This window comes from Dermacentor andersoni, chromosome 8 (assembly GCF_023375885.2).
Source record: "Dermacentor andersoni chromosome 8, qqDerAnde1_hic_scaffold, whole genome shotgun sequence".
Lineage (NCBI taxonomy): Eukaryota > Metazoa > Arthropoda > Arachnida > Ixodida > Ixodidae > Dermacentor > Dermacentor andersoni.
The window spans coordinates 76,306,513-76,325,898 of NC_092821.1; the positions used below are offsets into that span (position 1 = coordinate 76,306,513).

At 42.9% G+C, this 19,386-nt stretch overlaps 1 protein-coding gene across 1 annotated transcript in view; it reads left to right on the top strand.

Moving 5' to 3' along the window:
* Nucleotides 1–390: 390 nt before the first annotated feature.
* The window catches only part of LOC140212903 (uncharacterized), a 50,955-nt gene continuing 31,959 nt past the window's right edge, over nt 391–19,386 (top strand). The window contains exons 1-2 of the mRNA XM_072284023.1: nt 391–445; nt 9,031–9,057. The gene's annotated coding sequence lies outside the window, so the exon portion shown is untranslated. The remainder of the gene's footprint in view (nt 446–9,030; nt 9,058–19,386) is intronic.

Genomic DNA, 19,386 nt, shown 5'->3' on the forward strand with positions numbered 1-19,386 from the left:
AATTCGTTTTCTTCTGTTGCTAGCCTTAATATGTGGAACTTGATTAGTTGTTAGTATGCAGCCTGATTTTTTTTACAATAAGTAATTGTTAAACTTTTTGGTGATTTCCGTTTTCGTACCTAAATTATTTTTTTCAATTAGCATTTCTTCGTTTTTAGCTGAGATTGTGGGATACTGGGCATTTAGCAGCAATGTTTCTAATGACGTCGCAATCATTAGGCAAACACTAGAAGATAATAGAAAGCCACTGCGCGGATAATACAGGCCGAGGCTATGTTGACTATTTTAGTTTGCCAGACTTTATACGTGCCTTGTACTTGCGCTGCTTCCTTGTAGGAGTAGAAGAAGAAGACCGTCACTGGTACCCATAGTTCGGTGGCAGTTCGCCGTGAACATTCTTCAAACGCCTGGGGACGCTCTAAGCCGTTGGAAGGCAAAAACATGGGTGAGCAAATTTCCACAACATTTGGCAGCGCCCTGTGGTGCTCCTAGCAAGTGAATGTAATCGCAAGGCATAAACCAAACTGCAGAGGAAAAAGCAGCTGGTCAAACGCCCATGCCCGGACAGTAAAGTTTGCTGTTATCTTTTGCTTTCGTTAATTTGCCGTGTTCGTTTCATAATATAACTGTAGGTGAAGCTAATGCTCCCGAGCTGTCAGCGTTTGAGGCACGGCGATGCTAGACATGTCTCTTTCACACATATCCTGATATACAAGATAGAGACTAAGCAAATAGCAGATAAATGTTTTTGAATGTAAGTGGGCATAGTAAACGCTATTTTCCCAATCACATAGCTTCCGTGGAAGAAGGTGCTCGTTTTTGTCACAATGTGTATAAAGGTGGAATTAACACGTATGAGATATGCAGGAGAGTACGATGTTTATCCTAACATATACACGTCTCTTATAGTGAAAGGGGGTTGATGCCACGTTAGTTATCGCTTGCTGGTGAGGGCATGATATGGCGCAATATGGCTTGACGTTCGCCAATAGAGAGTTCACATCTCTCCTTCCAGTTGATTTTTTCAGGCGAAGCTTGTATTGCCTCACTCGAGTCGGCGTCGGTGTTGCCGTACGACAAAACTCCCGCCACGCGAAAATAAAGATTGCTTGTCGGGCTGTGGATTCGAACTGCCACTTCCGGGTTGCGAGGCCAGTGTCGTTTTTTTTTCTTTATTGGCGACTTTGACATTATATACACGTACAATACACAAAGAACAAAACTTGATAGGAAGGAATTTGCTTTCACGACATATTAAATATTTTTCAATGCTGCCTATTTATCTAGCATGTCAATTCGTGTTGGTTGTTCAGGGAGCGCCCGATGGATATCCATGAACCGTACTACACATTGAATGAAGTGATCGCGTGTAATTCGCAATTTGACATCACCTTTGTAGAACTGCCTTCTGGCTTTGCACACACTGCGAGGGCCCAGGAGCATTATATCTTTACACTTTGTTTCTACCGGTAAGACGCTTATTCCATCTGGATCTAAAAGCAACTCTATCTTTAACGTTCTTTGTAGCACATCCCAGAAAAAGAAGGGATCCCAGCAATCTAGAAACGCATGCTCTATCGTTTCAAGTTTCTTGCATAACAAGCGGTTAATGGACCACGCGGCAAAAGATGCCTTTGTTTTTCATCCATGTTTTAACTGATAGTGTATTAGTGTGACTTTAAAGGAAAAAAAGCTTCTACCAAAGGGCGTACTGACATTCTATTAACCCTTTTGAGGACATCTTCTGGCCCTCTACGGTATGAAATACGATAAATTTGTACAGAGATCATAATGTCTTTTACGTCCTTATACAGTTTTCATGCCTAGTAATATTGGCGAGATACTACACTGAAAACCGCGCAAGCAACATATTGTACGCAAGCACGACTTCTCGTAGATAACCTTTAACGGCATCATGCATGCTTCACACGAGCCTACAACAAATCTTCGAAGGTGACGACACAAGAGCGCTTGCATGACTGTGAGAAGGAACACATCATTCTGATCGCGAAGGTACATAAAGCGCAACAAAACTTGCCGCACAAATAAATGTGCCAACCCAAGGACCCCTTTCTCTCGGAAAATGCGGCAGAAGTCATCTCACATGATGACTGTTTACGATAATCCGTGAGCTTTGGATCAATATAGCGACACAACGTATGGCCACTGTCGAAACGAGTTACGTATGAGGCGTGTGCTGTAGCGAGACTCCTCTTTCGCGCTTCCCCAAGGACACTCGGCGCGATCTATCGCGGCCGCTGCGAAGGCTGCTCACGGCATCCGAAATGAATAGTTGGCTGGTGCAAACGCCAAGAAAGGCGTTCTATCTGCACACGCTGCGCCATCTAGCGGCAATGCCATAAACTCCGTGCGTGAACACCGAAACGAGAGGCTCTTGAAGCTAGTGCCTGAGAACGCTGATAATTGCTTCTGCCCTTGCCCCACGCTTAGTGCCACAAGTTCAGTGACCCACAGTGGCGAGAGGGTCATTGATGAACTGCAGATACCCAGTGCATTCCTGGCGTAACTCGCTAAAGCATTGGCGCGAAGGGCGTTTTTTTGAAAAGTGTTCCATGCCCAGTGCATTTGTTTCACAGCCTGCTAATGTTTCGTGTTGCCTTCCTTGAGTAACCATTGTTGACTTGGATTCGATTTGGTTCAGATAGGAGAAACCTTGGGCATCTTTGTCATCATTGCAGTGTGGCACATTTCCAGGGGTACATACCTAGTTCACCAATTTGGCATCAAAGACGTTCAGTGAAGAGCGACACGCACCTTCTGGCACATACCTTATAAACCAAGTCGGCATCAAAGAGATTTTTTGAACAGCGGTGCCTAACCCGTGCCGCATCTACAGTGAGCCATGTCGGCGTGAAGAAGGTTCATTGAAGAGTGGCACGTATTTACGCAATGGTACACGGTCGTCCACTTCCAATTTGAACACGGCTCCGGGCGGCCGGCGAGGCCGGCGCTCCGCGGAGCGCCGCTCGTGGGCGCCGGGGTAACTAACACGCCGGCGCACTGGCAGCCACAGACGTGGCCTTAGCCGCGTCGTCTGCTACAGCGCGCCAGCACACACTAGACGACGCGGCTGAGGTCACACCTGTGGCTGCCAGTGCGCCGGCGCGTTAGTTACCCCGGCGCCCACGAGCGGCGCTCCGCGGAGCGCCGGCCTCGCCGGCCGCCTGGAGCCGTGTTCAAATTGGAAGTGGACGACCGTGTACATACTCAGTATTCCAAGTTGTCCAATGGTTGATTTCGTACCCTGTTATCCCAGCGTGGCAGCCCGATGCACTAACCACGGATTACTCATGACCCAAGTCATACATACATACATACATACATCATCATCATCATCATCATCATCAGCCTGATTACGCCCACTGCAGGGCAAAGGCCTCTCCCATACTTCTCCAACTACCCCGGTCATGTACTAATTGTGGCCATGTTGATCCTCCAAACTTCCTAATCTCATCTGCCCACCTAACTTTCTGTCGCCCCCTGCTACGCTTCCCTTCCCTCGGAATCCAGTCCGTAACCCTTAATGACCATCGGTTATCATACATACATACATACATACATACATACATACATACATACATACATACATACATACATACATACATACATACATACATACATACATACATACATACATAGCCGCGGAAAGTTCGTGAAGCATCCTAAGAATGCTAACACACAAAAACTATTCTCTCATTTCTCTGGCATTTACCATGTCCTTCACCAAGTCATCGCCCTCACCTACGAAATCGTACCTCTAGCTCGAACGACATCATCTGCTTGCCACCCTAAAGGTGCGTTTAGAATACGTACGTAGACCGCATATATGTCGCAAGAAACGCAAACGCTAAAAGCGCAGCTAAATTGTTCAGACTACAATTGTATGAAGCGCCAAGAGCGCGACAGTCGCCAGACAGGCTAGCGTATTTGTTCGAAGGCCCGCTACTTTTACATTTCATACAGATACGCCAGTTAAGACGTGATCAACAAGCGGCACAGTTCCGGTTCTAAATTTCTTTGACTCGACTTCCGGCATCTCCAGTTACAGCAACAGCCACGACTGCGGATTCGTATCTGCGTTGTGCGAGGTGCAACGGTGCCCGTATTTCTGTGGTGCCTTCTCTCAGGGTTTCGCTGTGGTTTCGCCATGTTCGACTCCACTAAGACGCAACTGCCAGCTCACGTTCTTATTGGCCTGTCTTACGAAGAGTAACGTACGCGACTTACAATGTGCATGACAAGCACTGTTAACGATCTTAACTCTTGCGTGCACCATAAGGGTTTACGACTGATTCGCGCTATGCTAAAATTACGATCGCAGTCTTAACATACCTTAATAGTGACGTTGTGTACGTTGTGCGCTTCAAACCATACTATGCTAGTGAAACGCATCCGCGCTAATCCTGGCTCCCAGTCCTCTAGTCCTTAACCAGCACCGAGTCCGTGCTCCTGCCGCTGAATGGATGTGTAACGAGACCGCCAGTCAGCAATACGCACAAGGACGCGACAAAGTGAAGACGATGACGGGGCGCCTAGGCGTGTGCGCGGGTTCGCCATATTGCGTGTGGCTGTAAATTATTCTTGTATATTGCATTTCAGTCCTCCTTCGTTACAATATGCACAAGAAATAACATCCAAAACATATGCGCGTGTGTGTATATTTGTGCATCCGAAAGAGAAAACGTGGGCGAGCAAAACTGCACACAGCAGAAAGCCGATAAGGCGAATGGAGCTTGTGTGCGGATTAAAGAGAGCGATCCTTTCGTGCAGGTATTTCTTCTTTGCCTTAGGCAAACTATGCCAAGCTGGTGGCTGTCAATGAAATCGTGAAGTGTTATTTATTTCTTGTTTTCTACTCATTCGCGGAAAATATGTGTTCACCGAGAAGGACTGCTTAGAAAAAAAGAAATAAAAAAAAAAGAAATGAGCTAAACAGGGCCACGCATTTCTCTTGTTTTCTTTGCTTGTTACCTTTAACATGGACTGCAAGGCAAAGCAGTAGATGTGATGTTCACTGTCTTATGGCGCCATGCTCTGCAGGATATCCCTGAGAGCACAGCATGAAAACGCTTACAGAAAGAGATAATAATATTAGGTACAATTGCGGAAAGGCACTTTCTTCAAGCATTTATCACAGGCAGCCGATGTCCATCTAAGGTGTGCAGCGTATATAATGTAAAATCAGGTCCTCGGTGGTCTTTGAATTCGAAATGGGTGAACGTGCACGTGCATTCTTATAAATTTAAGCTCTATATATGTGCTGCTGAATGCTATTCTGAGAGATACATTCTTCAGCATGTTCTGAACACAGTGCGCAGTTTAAATCACGACAATGGTAGGAACGAATGTCGAATATTTGTGGCTACATTCGTACACGAATATAACGTAAACCGATGAAGCGAATGAACCTCTGTACGGAAGCGTGCGAAACTTAATGACCGTCACTCAAACAAAATATTTCTTCATAACAAAGTACACATTGAATGTAACTCGGGTCGTCCACTTCCTGGGGAGAAGCTTGTGTTGACCGACCTTTGATTGCACACATTTACAGTGGAAGTGGACTGGAGAATGTGCACCGAATTAGTGACGACTAAAATGATTACTCTATTCAAATTCTTATGTATTCCTTGTGACGATGCATCGCACTCAAATGCACAGGCAAAATATTTGTCCAATATACGAATTTTTTTTTCATAAATGGGTACCTTGCTCACTTGGTTTCTCTATTAAAGAGAAGAAATTTGCATATGGCAAATGCATCACAAATGTTCATATAGGTTCGTCCTAGACGACCTTGGGTATAAGAAACACAACATACTTAATTCTGGACCGTAAGCCTGTTCTTAATAATCGGGTTCGACTGCAGGTCTTTTGAAGTATCCTCTAAACAAGTTACAGTTCTTTTAGGACTAGTCAAACACCTGGGCAAGTACTTGTTTATCCTTTTTCACACATAAAAGAGCGAATGACTCAGACAGTGAAAATCACAGTCATCAGCTTATATGCAAAGTGTATGAAAGTGAAGCTTGAAACTATTACTTTAAACAAACGCATAAAAAATTGAGCAGTGCAGTCCGCTCACCGTAAAACCAATTAGGAAAAGAAACTTTTTGAAGTAGAAGGTAGACTAACTATTCAAGCAGAGAATGTTCTTTTCACCAGTGGCGGCTCCAACTAAACGCTCGCCCCACAGCGGCCGCACCGAGAAACAAGCGATAAAGGTTCGAGCTTGAAACCAAAGAGGGCCTCCTATCACGGAATGCACTGAACACCTCGTAGTTCTCTAATCACCGTGATGTCGCCGCGCACAAGGCCGCAAATGAAAAAAGAAATGCGGAAGTAGAATGACCTTTGTGGCATACCATTATGCGGGTAATAGCGGTGCAAACACAGCAATCTATGATTTCATCTTTTCGTGAAATAAGCAGATGACGCGCATCGGAGAGCGACTTGGATAAACGTCGCAAGAGAAAAAGGGGACGAATGATACTCGACAGTTTTAGAATAGTGTTCGTCGTCTTACGCACGTTAAACGTAAGCCCGTTCTCCGGACGTTACGGTGCGCGTCTTTTCAAGACTTTTCGTTAACCGTACGGGAACACAAGTGAAAAAAAGGCATTATAAAGCAGGTTGCGAACTGGCGGCTACTGCCAAGCGTACCCAAGCCAAGACAATTTATTAGCAGTCGTCCTGCTGTTGCTATGCGGACGCGTCTTGTCAGGCCTACTGGTGCGGGAATCGCCGAACGATTTCATAAATTGCACGCGCTATGCGCTCGTTAATAACGTTTCAGGCGAGTTTCGAGAAAGTGAAAGCTAATTTCAATAGTTAATGGAGATCAGCGCAAGTGAGAGCGCAGCCATCACGAGTATTCACGTTGAAGCGGGAGTTCCGAGTGCCGCTATGTTCGGCAACGCTACTTGTTAACGTTCATAAACAACACGAGTAGTAAACTCGCCAAATACACGTACGTTATCATAGCGCCCGTAAACAACATAAACCGAATAACGTTTGGAGCAATCGCAGAGAAGACGATGCAATTTTTTACGTACTTAATGCGTTTATGTTTGGTTGCAAAGGCTATTCCAAAACTGTCTACTCTACCGGTTTGTTCGAAACCTTTCCGTCGTGCTTTCTTTCTTCCCGGCCAGTAGTACTTAGCTTTCTTTTTGTTTATTTAAATATCTTGGGAGCATTTCTAATTGCGGTGTCACTTTGTTTAGGCAGCCATATTTTTTTTAATTATAGTGACGTATGTTGAGGCTCCATTTGGTTTTCTTCGTTATTAGCTTCCAGCCTGAGAATTAATGTAATAATGCTTTAAACAGTAGGCATATTCCCGCTGATGTAGTTTTGTCAGCAGGCACGGTGACAGGAATGACAACTGCCATGGAATGTCAGAAATTGATCATGAAACATGCTATGTCGCTAGGCGACATGTCGTTTTCATAGCGTGCTTTACTTTACTGGTGCAAGCAGTAGATGCTGCTTTCTCTTTCAACGGGCTAATTTGTCAGTTTATTTGCTTGCAAGAAATTTCGAAGCAGCAGCAAACAGTGCTCGTTCCAGCTATGGAGCGTTCAACGTGCGTACAGTGCTCCTACTTGGCTTTTAGACGCTGCGCACAAAAGCAAGTTCTATTGCAACTGGCTCAGTTGCTTTGCAACTCGCGGATTTACACTAATACAAGTGAGTTTCACCAAGAGAAAACCTTCGCTAAATTGTGGAAACCTGTTGGAAGAAACGCAACTTGGTCCGGTTGGTTGTTATTCACTTCTCGGGTTTCACTAGGGTTTCAGAATTTTTGCGGATGCCGGGTGCCATCTGTGTTCGCAATCGCGGCCCCTGCGTCGAACACTGGGTACTGCAAGCATGAACAAGTACCAGTCATCGGACGCAGACGACCTTATCACACGTATCAGCTAACTATAAAAATAAAGGTGCGGCCGCCACTCACAAACGGAACTATAACTTATTTTTATCCCAAGACACACTCACCAAGTAACTTTACATACTTTAGCCTCATTATATCAGTTCGGAATGTCCGAATTTACCTCCTGAAAGGTAGACAAAGATTACTGCCTATTCTGAGATGCTATGTGCAATATACTACAACACAAGTCGCAGTGCAGAGTTGCCTGAAAAGGTGAAAGACAGTCAAGTGTGGTACCTACAACAGTGGAGCACTGTCGCGAACAAGTGTTAGCACCTTTCGAAGGCCCGCTACGCACAAACACCTCCTTTCTTTAACGTCCGGCTCCCTTCAAATGCTCTTTGTCTTTAAAAAAAACATCTTATGCGACTCGCTCGGCGCGCCTGACGTTGGCAGACACAATGCAACTATTTCCGCGGTTTCGTAGCTGAAATCCTGGACACCGGTCGGAATAAGGCGACCAGCATCGAGGACCCTTTCGGCTTCGAATAAACACCTCGATTTGAGGCCACAGACGAGGAACGCGTAAGCGCAGCATCAGGCGAAAGATCCTCCGAGGACCTGGATGTTGCAGCCATCTTTATTCATTTGGACAGTGTTGCCAGCACAATACCCGATTCTCCAGTTGCCAATAGAAAGTATACAGTGCCTGATACAGCGCTTTAGGTTCTTATAAAATTTGAAAAAAAAAAGATCGCTTCAATTGTGCATGAGCGAAGTGTTCAGCTTACACAGTGCAATGTGTGTATAGCGCGAAACAAATATACAGTGCTCTAGCTTGCCAGCTTTTCTTTTGTGAATGTGCAATGTTTCTGTATATGATCAAGTTTCTTTTGTACTGTTTACTCAAAAACTGCACATAAATTATTTCGCCCTTAAAGATACTCGAACTTTTACTTAAATGCATGTTTTTCAATATGCAACCTGTACTATGCAGCTTGTAGCGTTCGTAGACATATCATATTTTGCCACCTTAGTAGAAATAAAACTACTGATTGTTATATTGTGCTCCACAAAAATATGCGCAATAAAAGCATTCGTACCTATTATACTGTTTTTTCTGCAAATTTCAGAGGAATCCAGCTATGCATTCACCGAAAGTGAGTATCGACATTACGGCAGCAAGAATCACATTTGACCGATACATTTTGCAAGAAATTTGTTTTTCAAACGTTGTTTTAAATAATGCACGTTAACCAAATCTCTTGCTCTAGTTTTCTATATTGATGAATAAACTTCAGTAACATAGATTGTAGCAGAGGTTGGTTTTCCAGTATACTGAGTCGTCAAAACTAATATGTCGTTAGGTTGCAGAAAAATAATAGTTGCCAGGTAGATCTTGCTTGTATACAGATTCATGTGGTTTCGTGGACACAATTGTCGCAAAGAAGTAGTGCCAGCAAATACAGATTTATCAATTTTTTTCTGATTCCTTATTTAGTGATTATGATAGATCTTTGTGCCAAGAACTTTGGTACAGACGTATGCGAGTACAACTCCATGTTAATTTTCACTTGAAAGCGTTCGTATCAGAAATATTTACTATCCAGTTTGACGGCTACTATGCTACTTTTGTATTTAAAGACAAGATTCTTGAAAGAAAAGTACCTCTCCCCCTATGATTTAACTGATAACGTATAGCACGCAAGTATGGAAGCCCGGGTGGAGCAAATCACCGAGCTCTTCTTTCATGCTTATGGTTAGTAGAAACAAGGATGCTTGGGTGCTTCGTCGTCATGTCGAGCTTCCCACCTCTCGTTTGCAAATTAGGGCATACAGCGTTAGAGGTGATGACGAATTTTTTGGAACATGTACACTTTAAGAATGTCAAATAATATTGACTTCCCCTGGAGTACGAGTGTCTTTTAGTTTCAGATGATAATAAATACCGCATTCGCGTAATTGTACAAGTTCAATAAGAAGTTCATGATATTTATAAACTTTCTGACAGAAGTCATTTGCACAGGTAGCGTTTAACAGACCGCATAAACCACCTGTGCAAGCAGCATTTCCGTAGCTAGAACAGACTTCTCTTGATAAATGACTGGTAGTGTAACCGACTAACTGTGAGGACCCTCTATTCATGGCTATGTATGAATCTGTGATCAAATGAAATCACCATTAGTTAGCAAATTCGACTGCGCACTTTTCATTAATTTCGTTGCGACCTTGTTGTGCTTGGTTTCTAAACACAACTTTGGTTTCCTTTCTTTACTAAAGATAACAAATTGACGCTGGCTTTTTTCTCCAACAAAGATAACAAATTATATTAAATTAACAAACATATTGGAAACTTTCGTTTATGTTTCTTGTAAAGGAGCTTGGGTGAAAAAGTGTCACTTGTAAATTTTTCGAGCACCTAAGCCTGTTCTTTCAAGCAGGGTTCAACTGCAATTACATTCAAATTATTCAGTACAGTGAATTCTGTAAAGTGCAACAGTAACTTACAAAAAAAAAAACGTTTTTTTAATACTACCTGCCTTTTTTAACTTCAATGTGATCGTGAGTGAATCAAATTTCGCAGCAAGAATTTGTTGTGCTGGCTGTTTGAAGACAGAAAGTGGAAGAGGCACCTGTACCCTGGATCGGAGAAACTTAAACTTGAGGCACCCGTTTCGTTCGTGACATAAGAATGGTCAAATTAGGCGTTGGTTTCTTGTACTTTTTAACGTTAATACTACGATGAAACATTCAAGAAGGACTCGTACGCAGTTTCGACGCGTTTGCAAATGTAATAAAAGCACTCTCCCACATAGGAGTGCGCTAGGTTCGAAACGCTATTTAACTTATACAGCCTTATTGTGCAGTAAATGAATGGCCAATGGGACTTCTTTTCAGCTTGTTGCACTGTAATATATTCTTTTTTAATAGTAGTTACAATATGGTAAAGACTGAATGGTTATGGCAACCAAAAGGAAAGCTCCCCTGGAATGAAAACACGAAAGTGTGCGCAACAGACTTGTTGACAAAAGCGTCTGAGGAAGTGTTTGAAAGCTGGGTTGTAATGTTGGAAGTTAGTTAAAGTATTCTGAAATACGCTCCCCAGTAGATATAAACAATCAAAGATATTTGCACTCTGTCGAACGTTGCCTTGCCTGAGAAAGGGTTCCAATAGTACGATTTGGAAAACGGTAAAGAAACAAACATATGTGAGCCTTTCAACTGTGAAGCGTTTTATCTGATGCTCTGTGGCCACCTATGCAATTTCATTTCGTTTCGTTTATTAATACCGTTAGCCCATTCGGGCCATTGCAGGGTGGTAAGTATTCCTCAGATACAGAAATACATCGCAGATCCGAGCAAGAAAAAAAAGAATAAGGGAAGAAGGTTTAGGCACACACACACACACACACACACACACACACACACACACACACACACACGCACACGCACACGCGCACGCGCACGCGCACGCGCACGCGCACACGCACACGCACACGCACACACACACACACACACACACACACACCACACACACACACACACACACACACACACACACAAGAAATATATGCGGAAATGCCGTGCACGACTGCAAAAAAACAAGGCAGTGGCAGAACACACAGCAACACCGTTATTACTGAATAGTGAAACGTCGTTACAGGAGAACTGTCACAGTAACTTTGGAAGTTAGCGGTAAATATGTATAGACTTATCAAATGTTTGTTTTTCTGTTATAATTATGTGTTATGGCAGTGAGTTTCATTCATCAATTGTTCGTGGGAGGAATGAGTTTTGGAACGTGTTTATCCGAAATTGAAAAGGTGTAGTTTTTTTATTGTCACAGCTCTTCCGACTTCTGGCCCAGCACTGTTTAAGTACAGTCACGTGTGCAAATTAAAATAAATTAGTGCACAAGAAAGTATAGGAACTTCAGTCTAGCAAATCTTCTCCGCCCTGTCATTTGAGGTAATTAAAGTTCTGATAACACACCTAAGACTGAATGCGTGCATCTATGTCTAGATAAGATAAATATAGCCGCCCGTCTTTGTACTTTTTTAGTCCTTGCAATGCGGTTTTCCGTATGGGGGCTCCACATGATAATGCGATATTCCAAAGTGGGTATTGCAAGTGATAAATGAGCGGTTAGTTTAGCTGTTGCGGCTGCCTGCTTTAGCTTTCGGCGCATCGTGCACAATTTCTTCTCGACTGCAACGCATAAGCTCCCGAATGTGCCTATTCCAATTCAGGTTTTTCCTTATCGTCATGCCCATGTACTTGAAGTGGCCTTACATTCCTTAGTTTGTGTTCTTCAGATTCATAGTCAAACGGAAGTATATCTTTAATTGTGTTTGTTATTCCTACAAAATACGTATTACTATCATTCATTTTCATTTGCCAATTTGCACATCAGTCGCGAACGCCACTGAATGCCGTGTTTAACGTAACTTGACTTTTTCGTCTTATGTGGGAGTAAATTAGGCACTCGTCTGCGAAAAGATGAGCCGCGACATCCGAGGAAACTGTCTTCGCAATATTATGGATATAACATCGAAATAAAACGGGACTGAGCACGGAGCCGAATGCCAGATTTCGCGCCATTATCTTTTGTGCGTACGGCGTTCTATCTTTACGATGTGATTTAATCCAAGCGACAACAGTCTTATTAATAGCAGAAATGCCCAGATTCCTCAAAGATCTAAGTGTTGAACCCGATCGATCCTTTTGCCAGATAAAGGTTCAATGCATCGATCTGCTTTTTATCGTTGATTGCATTTGCTAACACATACACTGTTTCTACTAATTGGGTGATCGTTGATAATTTGCGACTAAAGCCATGTTTGTTACGATTCAACAGATCTTGGCCCTCAGTGTAACCGAATAAACTTGCCGATAAAAAAAAATTATATCGTGGGGTTTTACGTGCCAAAACCACGATCTGATTATGAGGCAGGCCGTAGTGAGGGACTTTGGAAAATTGGAGAATGTGGGGTTCTTTACCATGCACCTAAATCTAAGTACACAGATGTTCTTGCATTTCGCTCCCATCAAAATACAGCCGCCGTAGCCGCGGTTCGATTGCGCTCCATCACGCATAGCAGCCGAACACCATAGCCACTAAGCAACCACGGATGTTAAACTTGCTGATATTATATGTTCTTGTGTCTTGGAGCATATGGACGTGATTGTAATTGAGCTGTAGTTTTCAACACAACTTTTGCTTCCGGTTTTCTGAACAGGCGTAAGACTTGATCTTAACCAGTCCGAGGGAGATTTGTTGCTTCTGCAGCGAAGAATTGAACATAGTGTTCAAATATTTAGCCACCCATTCTGCGTAACGGTTTAAAAACTCATTAGAGAGGTTATCAGGAACAACCGAACTTTTTGTGTCGAGTTCTAGCAAGAGTGACAGTATCCCTTGCTTAAATATAATAATATCTGACATGACTTGCTGTTCACGCATATTTCTTACGCAGGGGTCGGCGCTTTGAGCTTCAGTAGGCGCGCGCGAACACAGACTGAAAAAGCTCATTACATTTTCCAGTGATACCTGTATGATCGTTAATCAACCATTAGTTCTAAAACTATTCATTGTGTGCTGTTCTTTGTCGTAGCTAGATGACCGCAAAAACGTTTTGGTTAAACTTAATTAAAGGAAGGCAACTTTTACGGAAAAAAAACTTTTCCTGAGAAGAACTTGTATTTAAACATAGGGGACACATGCGAAATTTCAAATTGTTTTCTTTTACTTTGTTTTCATGCTTTTTAATTCTCGTTACAGCTGAATTGTTTCCCGATTTACCAATGGGTCGCGTTTTCTGAGTCTTTCTTCCTTGGGCTACAAATGTTCCCGCACAACAATTCATTAATATCTTAAATCCGTCCACAACGTCATCCCGTCTGTCGACAGAGTAGAGTTGCATTCCAAAGTAATCTGAACTACAGACGTGGGGTCAGCCTTGTTCAAATCTCTGACAAAAATTTCTTTTGTCATATTTTTACCTATCAGGCAGTTTTCCCCACAAAGTCGAACAAGCTTGTGGTGCGAAAGCCCTTCAACATTTATTTCATATTCGCGTATTTTATCATTTGTTACCACCAAGTCTAGTAATGATTCTCTCCTAGGTCCACTTCTATTAATCCAGTGTACGATTTGCGTTAGGTTTTTATTAAAAGCGATATCCAACGAAGTGTCATAGCTGGTGATGTGAGAACTACTTTCACAGGCTATTCCATTGTATTACCGCAAGATTAGAATCTGCAGCTACTATCAGACGTGTGTTCGTAGGTACGTTACAGCACAGATAGTCTTGAGTTGATTTAAAAGTACGTTACACAGGTGTTTCTGGGCCTGTGAGCTGATCCAGGTACGCAGAAAGCCCCGTCGAGTTTAGGCTTCCAGCAAATATTTTTCATTTCAGGATACCCTTTCTTTCATTCGTTCCACGTCAGTTTATCCTGTAAAACGATTGCCACGCTACCACCACCCGTATCACTGTCATTGCGGATAAGCCATTACCAGGCGTGACTATCTCTATTTCAGGGCGCAAGCAAGCCTCCGTCACGACAACATGTGGATTGTGCTGTATAATAAAGTGCTCCAGCTGAGCTCTTTTGATTGCTACATTTAGCGTATTTACATTGATCAAGATAAAGTTATTTTAAGCTCTTTGCTACCTTCGTGCACGTGGTTTAGGTTAAGTGCCTAGTTCCTCGCGACATGCAGACTGGATTCGCCTAATTTGGTTCAACATCTCCTTTAAGCTCTTCTTGGACTTGTCGATAGTTCTTGCAGCGCATCGTCGAAGGGATCCGGCCCGCAGTTACACTCCCCGTCTACAGCCAGCATTAACAACATTTGAACACACATCGTAGCATTGTGAATACAAGCCTTTGGGAAAGGCATAACAATAACGAATCGGTTGTTACTTCGGAAGCACTTTCCGTACTTACTAACCTGAAAGAATAGGGCATGTAATTAAGGCTTCATTCCTTTCGCTCCGCGGTGCCCACAGCTATGTTCCTCATTGACTGGGCTTAGTTATAAGCGCAGTGCGCCCCGTTTTCGCTGCTGCGGCTCCTCGTACGTGCTCTTGCGTCGAGCCACACCAGTTAGCGGCGGACGGCGTAGGTAGGAGTAGCTGGTGATCTTCGTTGCTTGGGATAAGAAAGCACGGGCCCGGTGCCAGCGCCAGCGCAGACACATTGCAGCGGACCGCCTCAAAGAACAGGGTAGGCAAATGAGGCTGCATTGCTGTCCCTCTGCCATGCCCAATGCTAACTGAGGCACGCTTGACACGCCCAATCCAGACAGAACAGAAATACGCATTTACACAATGAAAACTAGCCTTGCGATTCACTAGCCACATAATGTAAAAGCTTCCCGATAAAGAACTAAGGCGTCCAAAGAAGCCAGCAAACGAAATACGACGGGGCCGAGGAGAAAAATCAGGCAAGAGCAGGAATGAGGAGGACACAGCCTGCGGAGTTCGGGATCTTCAGTTCTTTTGATGTGCTTGGGAGCGTTGCAGGTGTTTCAAATCTTCAAGGTTGACGCACTGAGCAATAATTTTTTTGCGATTTTTCATACATTAGAAAGCATACCTCTTTTTTCAATGAATACAATTTATAGATACTTTGTACACTCATATATAGATACTTTCTACACTCATATATTGCATAATTTGTTGAGCAAGGAAAGTCGAAAAGTAAAATCATTACATAAATTTTGACATGTCTGCATTTCATAGAAAGTCATAGCTTAGAGACGATCATCATTTTTTGGTTATTTCATTATCATGCTATGGGGATTCTCAGGTGTCATTAGTTTTGGTTTTTCGCGAAGATGAATGTACCTCCAACGCGGCTGCGAAAAATGGTTTTGTTATGGCAAATGATATTTAGGTCATGAGGATTAGACCAACAATCCCATTTCTTAACATTTTTAAAAAAAAATTGGGCTCCAATCGACGGTATGAACATGGTTGTCCGCAAAGCTGTGGTACCACCTGATCCAATAAATCAACGGGACGTAGCCTTGAGCAATTCAGCAATGCACTATGACATAATTGGCACTCAGACAATTAAATACGCTCTATCAAACCTTTATTTCTTTGAAACTATATTCACAACTGCTTTGCAATCGCTGTCGTGAACACCGAGGTTTTTCGTTCCTACTTCAGGGAGATTCTTAGCGAAAGTAAAATCTACAAACCTGTGCACAGTGGTTGGCTGGATTGAATTGAAGCACATGAGACCAAATTCTTCCATCACGAACTCGATAAACCATTTCATCTGTGGTTTTGAAATGTCCTAACTATGCGCGGCCTTCCAATAGCGCTATCACAACACAAATGAAATCAGTTGTTAGGCGGGTTATTTTACATATGAAAGTGTAGTGACGTCACAGCCTGCTGCGCATGCTACAGTAGCCGCTTCCAAGAAAGTGCAGCTCATGAAACCATAATCTTTATCGGGAAACGCATGCGGCGAACGCTCATGCTTCGTATTGTTAGAACGCGCCTTACAATATACCGTGTGGTTCTAACACTTGTTTTGTCCTTTCCTTTATTGAAGCAGATACTAAGGTCTGTCTTGGATGCATAATTCCAATGGAGATAGGCATTTTTCGATTTGATTCGTGGGGTGGTTTTCTGTTGACTGTTTTGTCGACGGAGACGAAGAAATCCCGAGATCCGAGTCATATACGGTTTTGCTATAATAATGTATAAGGCTCGTTATAGGGCATATAACACATTCGTTGGCCCAAAAAAATGTGTCTATAGCATTCACTAATAATCTGTATTCTTGCTCTTCTAGAAACTTTGTGATAGCTTGGTCTCATCCCTTCGGGCTTTGTAAGCCGCAAACTGTGCAAGCACTTTTGTGCCATTTTTTCCCACTGAAAAGCACGAATGACGGAGAAAGATACCAAATGTTTGTGACAATATAGCTTGCATATAAAGTGTATGAAAATAAGACATGAATGTTACATGAACAGTAATATACTAAACAGTGCCGTTGAATATGCAGATAGAGCCCCTACTAAAATAAATCCCGGGAAAACAGGAGGCATAAGAATGGAAACATTTCCAAATATAGAAGAACCAAGTATTCAAGGAGGCAATTTTCGTTCAGGTGTAAAAATGTAAACTATGCGTGTTTGTGATGCAGGTTCTTTTTGTAATGTTTGGAATGGGTCCCATATGAAGAACCCCAGAGAAGCCAATCAAGGAAAAATCCGCTCATTCCAGGAAAGCACACGAGATATAGTAATAGAAGGGGCCTGAAATAATAAATAATAAACACTTAAGGAAATATTAACAGCAAGATAAGATTACAACTCAAATTATATCATGACGTTCACACTAAGTAGAATAATGACATAACGCGAGTGCAAGCTTGCGGTAGAGTCAACGCAACAGGAGTTCGACGTTGAGAGGCGGTCGGCAAAGCGATGAAATAAACGGCGCTTTTCTCTTCAATACACTATGGTAGCCGGGCGACGAGTTGCTCGGCTACATTAGTTGCACGGCAGTTACGGCTTGCCAAGAGGACGCAGGCCCCTCAGCGGAACTTTCAGGTGGAAGCGGCGAAAGACCAGGACGTCAAGGCCAGACAGATGTATGCAAACTCGGGCCCGTAGCCCGTGTGCACACGTTCTGCCTGCGGGTACATGCATCGGCAGGCCTCAGCTATAAGTCCGCAGTCTGGCGTAGTCGCAGAGCACATGACCAGGTTTGCAGGATGCTTTGGTCGGGCGACGTCCTGGTGCCTCAGCTCCCGAACCCGACGGCCCATCTGCATCTCACAGTCCCGTGGTCCACATTGTTGCTGCTCTGCTTGCTGAAACTCCGCCGGGTTTTGCCAAGCTGCCTCATTTTGCTTATGCTCTGGCCCTTGTGTGCTTTTTGGATTGGTGATTTTCGGACCTCCGTGTTTACGAATGATTGGTTCTTGGGAGCTCTGTGGTTTTTTCCGATTGGATCATTTTCCCTTTATTTTGTTTACTCGCGTCGCGTGTCCTCTTGCGCACCGCTCTTCGATATCGTCGTCTTTTGTGACGTAGTGAACTCGCGTCGACGCGCGCACACTCTTTGTCTTCATCCTTTTATTTCACAATATTCGGCACTTTGCTTCACGCACCTCACCCATCATACTGATAACGTGCTTTCCATTTTTGAAAATGTTGACAGCGTTCGATTGTTGACATATTTGACGGCGGCATGAACCATGTTTTTGGCAACGCAAGTCTTGTACAATGCAAAGCTCGTAGAGTGAAAAAGCCGCCTGCAAATTTCTCAAGTTCCAACCTTTTTTTGCTAATGTACATTGCTTCTCATTGTGGTGTTGTGTTCTGTCGCATTTTCTAAAAAAAATACGCAGTATTTTCTTTGTCCTTGAAGATGTTCGAACGCTCACTTAACCAACTGCGTTTTGTCAATATTCAACTCGTAATAGGCTAGTTCTAGAACGTGTAGACATATTTTTTACCGCATTGGAATAAACAAAGATATTGATTTTTGATTGATGATATTGATTGATTGATACGCGGACGACACGAGTGTTTTTTTCACTGGTAATAATATTCAAGTTCTTATAGAACAATGCAACATTGCAATGAAATCCTTAGGGGAATGGTCGAGAGTGAATTTAATGAAGATAAAGTCAAACAAAACAAAAGCAGTTATATTCAGACCGAAAAACAAGCAAATACCTCCCCATCAAGACATTGTATTAAACTCAGACTATTGAAATAGTCGAGACTTTTAAATGTCTGGGTGTCTTCTTTTCAGCGAACATGTCTTGGGACAATCACGTCAAACACGTTCTAAGCAAAATAAGAATAACTGGTGTAGTAGGCCGTATGAGATACATTCTTACCACGCGTATTAAGCTCTTGCTGTACAATTCACTTTTCCAATCACATTTAAACTATTGCCAATTAGTATGGGGTAATACAACATCCACCAATCTAGAACATATTCACCTGTTACAAAAGAAGTATCTGCGCAACGCATATAACGCTTCCTACACAGCATCGACAACCTTCTTTAATAATTCTGATGTGATTCCAGCTCACAATCTCTACAGATATCGTCTGAGTCATGTATATAAACTGGAAATCCATCGAAATATCAGCAACCTGCGTACTCTAGCCCAACTTGAGAGAAAATCTACAAATTATGCTAGAAGACACTTTGAGGATTGGTTAGTACCAACACTACGTTCAAACTATGGGAAACAATGCCTTAAATACATAATACCAACACTGCTAAATGACTATAATTCGGTCCGATTTGATCTTTTCACGTCATCATCCAAGTAACTGAAACTGATGTATACGGCTTCGATGTAATATCTGGTGGCGCTATGTATCTGTGTTATTGCATTTTTTCGTTGACATGAAGCAAAGTGTGAGTGAGTAACATGTCATTGAAGCTATGTATACAGCTATATATATGTATGTATATGTATGTGCGCATATC